Source organism: Grus americana, chromosome 5 (assembly GCF_028858705.1).
Source record: "Grus americana isolate bGruAme1 chromosome 5, bGruAme1.mat, whole genome shotgun sequence".
NCBI lineage: Eukaryota > Metazoa > Chordata > Aves > Gruiformes > Gruidae > Grus > Grus americana.
Window position 1 is genome coordinate 22470871 of NC_072856.1, and position 7021 is coordinate 22477891.

The 7021-nt window shown below is 49.4% G+C and overlaps 1 protein-coding gene across 1 annotated transcript in view; it reads left to right on the forward strand.

Annotated features, from left to right (window-relative positions):
• Positions 1-4277: 4277 nt before the first annotated feature.
• RAG1 (recombination activating 1) overlaps positions 4278-7021 on the forward strand; it is a 35299-nt gene continuing 32555 nt past the window's right edge. The window contains exon 1 of the mRNA XM_054826267.1: positions 4278-4354. The gene's annotated coding sequence lies outside the window, so the exon portion shown is untranslated. The remainder of the gene's footprint in view (positions 4355-7021) is intronic.

A 7021-nucleotide genomic window follows, 5' to 3' on the forward strand; every position in this document is an offset into this window, starting at 1 on the left:
AGATAAGGTAAGGTTTGTCTTGTTGCTTTTTAATTTTTTTTCTTTTCTTTCAGCATGTGAATTATCATCTGCGTTTCATGGAAATCAGGTTCTGTCTGGGAGGGGTAAGAAACAGAAAACTCACATTTTTGGACAGTTTATCATGGGTTTTTTAGCAAGCTATTGCTTGTGCTTTTAATAAGCTGAGAGAATGCAGGAGGTTTACTTCCAAAATTGTCAGTAGCCCAGTGCTAAAAGAGTGCTCTGTTTATGCCTTGGCCCCTTCATTGCTGAGTGAGGAAAGTCTCCTGGAAAAAAACACCAGAAAACATACGTATGGCCTGTGAATTAATTTTGCTACAGGCTGGCACATGTCTGGTCTGGCTGAGCCAAGTCAAACCCACTGGTACCTCAATGAGAAACTATTGGCTAGCATGTTCAGGACTGCGAGTAGACCAGGGCTTTCCCCCCCTGCTTCAGCACTAGGTGATTGCCTACACGGGGGCTGTGCGCTAGCCGAAATAACCTTCCTCAGCTGCATGAGAGAGCAACTAGTTCCAGAAGGAATGAAGAGCTGATTGGGACAAAGGAGCAGCATGAAATCTCTAAACTCGAGAACCTTCTTGGGCTGTATCACCTCAGAGATCAGTCAGAGCACAAACTGAAGGGAAAAGCAAGCTCATAGGTGAAGGCTGGGACTGCAGCTACCAGGGAAATTATTTTCCTGTTTCACAGTCTCATCCTCTTGCACAGTTTCAGAAATTTTCCTATTCTATCTGAGAGGAAAAAACCCTAACCAAATCCAGCCTGTCAGAGCTGTGAAACCTGAGCGCTTGTTTCAGTGGAACAAATGGGTTCAAAGAACACAATCGCCAAAAGACTAGACTGTGAAGCAGGGCCCCAGGTTTTGAGCACAAAGATTATCTTCATGATGCTGTATCTTGGTCTTTATCTGCCCCTCAGTCATAAAATAGCAAGGTAAATTCATTTTTACAATATCACGTATTTTTTTGAAATGGAGAAAATTGCAGTCTCTTAGAGGGGATGACAAACAGTGAAAATAATAGTTCTACTTGGAATAAAATACAAGTGAGGTGGACTCAAGCTATGACTACTCCTATAGAATCTCTTTCTGCTTCCTTACAGGCAAGAGGAAATGAGAATAGGAGAAACAAGGACAGTTCTGTCTGTGGGTTGGGTTTTTTTATGGTTGTTTGTGAACTGGAAAAGACCGCAGAAGTAGCATGAACTCTTCACACATTCTGAGCCTTGACAAGCTTAAAGTAACTGTTAAATGGCTGCTCAGAGACATGTATTTCTAGCAAAGAGGTTAGGTTTAATTGAAAAAAACCACCAAAAACCAGCCTGTAAAGGCAAAAGAGATGAAGGCCACAGATCCTGAAATTCGTATTCCAGGTCACTAGGACTCTCAGATCCTGTGAGGATGGTGGCACCAGGATCCACTCAGTCCAGCCTGGTCGAGCCACCCCTTCCAGATAGAGCGGACAAAGCCTCAGTGGTGGGAAAATGATGAGGATGAGACAGTGGTGACAGTGAAGTGTGTTTCCATTGATCATTTTCCCTGCTAGCATAACAATTTCCTCTCTCTGAGTGGCATGAGTCTGGGTTTGAGGTTGTTTTTTTCTTTTCCTTTTTAGCCAAAATGTGCCACAGGCAGAGTTCATCAGCCATCTTACTCATTTCATCCAGACAGGCCTAGTTTCCCAACTCGCCATTTCTGGTCCATAAACCTCCCATTTTATTGCCTTGCATTTATGGCACATGTCAGTAGCACACTCAACCCTCATCGGACCTAATTTAGTAAGTTTTGTTGATTTCTGTAAATGCTGTCTTGGAAGAGGCTAAATAGTCACAGCATCTAAACGAGAGATGCAGCACAGAAGAGCTGAAGTCTAGCACTGTGTGTACTCGTCCAGGATAGTGTAGTAAGGAATTGCATAAGTTTTTCTTTCCAGATGGAACAGCCCTAGCGCTGGGCTAGTGCTTTTTGGGGCATGAGTAAGGCAGCCGAGCAACTGGCTTTGCACTAGTAAGGATTTTAGCTAAACCAAACACATTCTTCCTGTGAAGTCACTGCAATGAACTAGTATTTGTCTAATAAAATATTTAGTCAGAATATCCTGGTCCACATCTAGTTTAGCAGTAAAAAGCCAATTTTTTTCAGAAACGTATAGGTGCATGAGACATATGTATTTACATGGGTGTGAATGTACTTTTATTGCTGGTATCTTCTATTTCTGCATGTTGACTTGCCATTCATAGGTGCAGCGCATGTACCTATTTTTCCTGTTTTAAAAAAGGCCATTATTACTTCATCTCATCAAAAGATTTTAATGCACTTAAACTTATGGAGCATTAAAAATGGATTAGCACAACAGATATTAGTATCTGAGCATGCTTTCCTATCCATTACTTGGATGAAAGATAAAGTCACAATTAACATGATATTACTAGACATCTAATGCAGCGCAATTAAATACCATTAAGTTTCCTCAGAAGAACTGGAAGGTCTTGAACACTATACACACTATAGGGCATGGAGTCTGAGACCAAGATTCCCTTCCTGCAGATGCTATTAAAAAACAGATCCAGAACGCCTCTGTGGTTGAGATAAATTAGCAGATTGCCGTGAAGCAAACACTTATTTCTCTTACTGAGGGAGGAACTCCCTTTGGTTTCTGATCTGCATATCTTGCAACAAAGCTCCAACCCATACTTGTTTTTGTGACAGATATAACGGACAGGCAGGATGTGGCCAGAGAGGTGATAGTGTGCAGTGTATTTCAGCCAGTAGCCGAGGGGAGCTGCTCCGGAGCGGCGCAGACCGCAGCGCTCGGGGTTACCTGAGGCGGGGGGAGCGCAGCTCTCCCTGGAGGCGCTGACGCGGCCTGGGCGTTGCCAGAGCAACCGTGACCACCCCCACGCCTACACAAGGCCGCCCACGGAGCGCGGGCGGCCAGGAGCGCCGCGCGCAAACGGGGCGTGGCGCGGCAGTTGGAGCGGGAGGGCGTCCTTTGGCAGGAGGGGCGTTCAGTGGCCGAGTGGGAGCCCTGAGGTGCACACCACCTGGCAACTGGCACCGCTCTGTGACAGGCCGAGGGCACCCTCACTACCTGACCCTCGAGGCAAAACGAGGGGCACTCGTCTGAGAGCAAAGGCTGCAGCTCCGGCTGGGGGGTCTGCACCATCTGCCCCTGCGGGCTCGATGCCTCCGCCCAGACGGAGCTGCTGAGGGGAGAGGCTGCACTGCAGACCTCAGGCTACAGGGTGTGCCTGTAACTTTCTCCTGGGGCAGGGACAGGTGGCAGGCCTGCCTGCACAAGGTGTGCCCAGGTGTAGGACCTCCTGGAGCAGGTGGCTGAGCAGGAAGCGGTGAGAAGGCTGCATAACATCAGGGAGGCTGAGAAGGTGTTAGATAGCTGGTTTCAAGCACAGTCTGCAGGGGACCCATGGCCAAACAGCCAAAAATTCCCTCACCAGCACACACGGAAGGCGGGCGGGGGCGGGGGCAATAATGCAGAAGAATGGAAGCTTGCGACAGCAAGGACCAGCAGGAGGGAGAGACTTCCCCCCGAAGCCTGAGGTGCCCTTGCAGAACTGCTTCACCACTCTGCAGACTGAAGAGGCAAGACCTGCCACATCAGGAGAGATGCTGGAGCTAAGTAAGGCAGCCTGGTCTGCTCCCCGTGTAACAACCAGCTCAACTAAGAAAGGGCGATGGGTGACAGTAGTAGGTGACTATTTTCTGAGACATACAGAGGCACCCATGTGCTGACCCGATGTGCTCTCTAGAGAGGTGTGCTGCTTACTGGGGGCTCCGATCAGGGATGTCACCAAGAGCCTAGCAAGCCTCATAGAGTCCACTGTTGTTGTTTCATGTGGGCATCAGGGATACAATCGGGAGCAGTCTGAAGAGCGTCAAGAAGGATTACAGAGCCCTGGGAGTGGTGGTAATGGACTCTAGAGCACAGGTGGTTTTTTCATCGATCCTCCCAGACAAGGGGAGGACTACGAAAGGGCCACTTGAATCTGGCGAATCAACAAATGGTGACAGGTCTGGTGCCACAGCCCGAGGTTCAGCTATTTAGACTACAGGACTTGCTTTGAGAAATCTGGTCTGCTGGGGCCAATGGAGTCCATCTGTCAGAGAACGGGAAGATCATCTTAGGTTATAGGCTTACCGAGCTGGTGAAGAGGGCAACTAAAGTTGCCAGGGGAGGGGAATCTATCCCACTCAATCCATCCCACTACTACCAGTCTGATGCCAGCGCCAGCAACAGAAGCCCAGAGCCTGGACAAGGAGCACAGGTCAGCAGGAGAACACTTGAAGTGCTGCACAAAGGAATTCCAGCCAGTAAGTCAGCTTCATTTGGGACCCAACTTAAATGCCTCTGTGCAAACGCATTTAGCATGGGGAATAAACAAGAGGAGTTGGAGATGTGCACACACCTGCAGGGCTATGATCTCACTGGCCCCACGGAGATGTGGCAGGCAGTGGACTCCTATGACTGGAGTGTTGGGAAGGAAGGATACAGGCTCTTTAGGAAGGACAAACAGGGGAGATGGCGGGGGGGCTGTCGCCCTCTATGTCAATGACCAGCCAGAGTGCATTGGAGCTCTGCCTGGGAATGGATGAGGAGCCCACTGAGAGCTTATGGGTCAGGATTAAAGGGGGGGCAGGGACAGGTGACACTATAGTGGGGGTCTGCTACAGGCCACCCGACCAGGGAGACTGAGCAGATGAGGCCCTCTATAGACAGATAGGAGCAGCCTCACGTTCACAAGCCCTGGTCCTTATGGGGGGACTTCAATCACCCCAATATCTGTTGGAGGGACAACACAGCAGGGCATAAGCAATCCAGGAAGTTCCTGGAATGCATTGATGATAACTTCCTTCTCCAAGTGACAGAGGAGCCAACAAGGAGAGGTGCCATGCTGGACCTTGTTCTCACCAACAAGGAAGGGCTGGTGGGGAATGTGAAGCTCGAGGTCAGCCTTGGCTGCAGTGACCATGAAATGGTGGAGTTCAAGATCCTTAGGGCAGCAAGGAGGGTGCACAGCAAGCTCGCTACCCTGGACTTCAGGAGAGCAGACTTTGGCCTCTTCAGAGATCTGCTTGGTACAATACCATGGGACAAAGCCCTGGAAGGAAGAGGGGCCCAAGGCAGCTGGCTAATATTCAAGGATCATCTCCTCCAAGCTCAGGAGCGATGCACCCCAGAAAAGAGGAAGTCAGGGAAAAAATGCCCAAAGACCTGCATGGATGAACAAGGAGCTCCTGGACAAACTCAAAAAGGAAGCCTACAGAGGGTGGAAGCAAGGGCAGGTAGCCTGGGAGGAATACAGAGAAATTGGCAGAGCAGCCAGGCATCAGGTTAGGAAAGGTAGAATTAAATCTGGCCTGGGATGTTAAGGACAACAAGAAAAGCTTCTATAGGTATGTCAGTGATAAAAGAAGGACGAGGGAAAATGTGGACCCTCTCCAGAAGGAAAGAGGAGACCTGGTTACCTGGGATACGGAGAAGGCTGAGGTACTCAATGACTTCTTTGCCTCAGTCTTCATTGGCAAGTGCTTGAGCCACACTGCCCAAGCCTCAGAAGGCAAAAGGAGGGACTGGGAGAATGAAGGACCACCTGCTGTAGAAGATCAGGTTTGAGACCATCTAAGGATCCTGAAGGTGCACAAATCCATGGGACCTGATGAGATGCACCTGTGGGTCCTGAGGGAACTGGTGAATGAAGTGGCCAAGCCACTATCCATCATATTTGAGAAGTCGTGGCAGTCTGGTGAAGTTCCCACTGGCTGGAAAAGGGGAAACATAACCCCCATTTTTTAAAAAGGGTAATAAGGAAGACCTGGGGAACTATAGACCAGTTAGTCTCATCTCTGTGCCTGGCAAGATCATGGAGGAGATCCTCCTGGAAACTGCTGAGGCACATGATAAATAAGGAGGCGATTGGTGACAGCCAACATTGTTTCACTTTGGTGGCCTTCTATGATGAGGTTACAGTGTTGGTGGATAAGGGAAGACCAACTGACATCATCTACCTGGACTTGTGCAAAGCATTTGACACTGTACCACACAACAACTTTGTCTCTAAATGGGAGAAACATGGATTTGACAGATGGACCACTTGGTGGATAAGGAATTAGCTGGATGGTTGCACTCAAAGAATTGCGGTCAACGGCTTGATGTCCAAGTGGAGACTAGTGACAAGTGGCATTCCTCAGGGGTCGGTATTGGGACTGGTGGTGTTTAACATCTTTATCGGCGACATGGACAGTGGGATCGAGTGCACCCTCAGCAAGTTTGCCGACAACACCAAGCTGTGTGGTGCGGTCAACACACTGGAGGGAAGGGATGCCATCCAGAGGGACCTTGACAGGCTGGAGAGGTGGGCCCATGCAAACTGCATGAAGTTCCACAAGGCCAAGTGCAAGGTCCTGCACAGGGGTGGGGGCAATCCCAAGCACGACTACAGGCTGGGCGGAGAATGGATTGAGAGCAGCCCTGAGGAGAAGGACTTGGGGGTGTTGGTGGATAAAAAGCTCAACATGAGCCAGCTATGTGCACACGCAGCCCAGAAAGCCAACTGTGTCCAGGGCTGCATCAAAAGAAGCATGACCAGCAGGTCGAAGGATGTGATTCTGCCCCTCTACTCCACTCTTGTGAGACCCCACCTGGAGTACTGTGCCCAGCTCTGGGGTCCCCTGTACAAGAAAGACATGGACCTGTTGGAGTGCATCCAGAGGAGAGCCATGGAGATGATCAGGGGGCCAGCGCACCTCTCCTGTGAAGACAGGCTGAGAGAGTTGGGGTTGTTCACCCTGGAGAAGAGAAGGCTCTGGGGAAGGCCTTATAGCAGCCTTATAATACTTAAAGGGGGCCTACAGGAAAGCTGGAGAGGGACTGTTTATCAGGGAGTATGGTGATAGGACAAGGGGTAATGGTCTTAAGATGGAGGGTAGATTTAGATTAGATATTAGGAAGAATTTCTTCACTGTGAGGGTGAGACACTG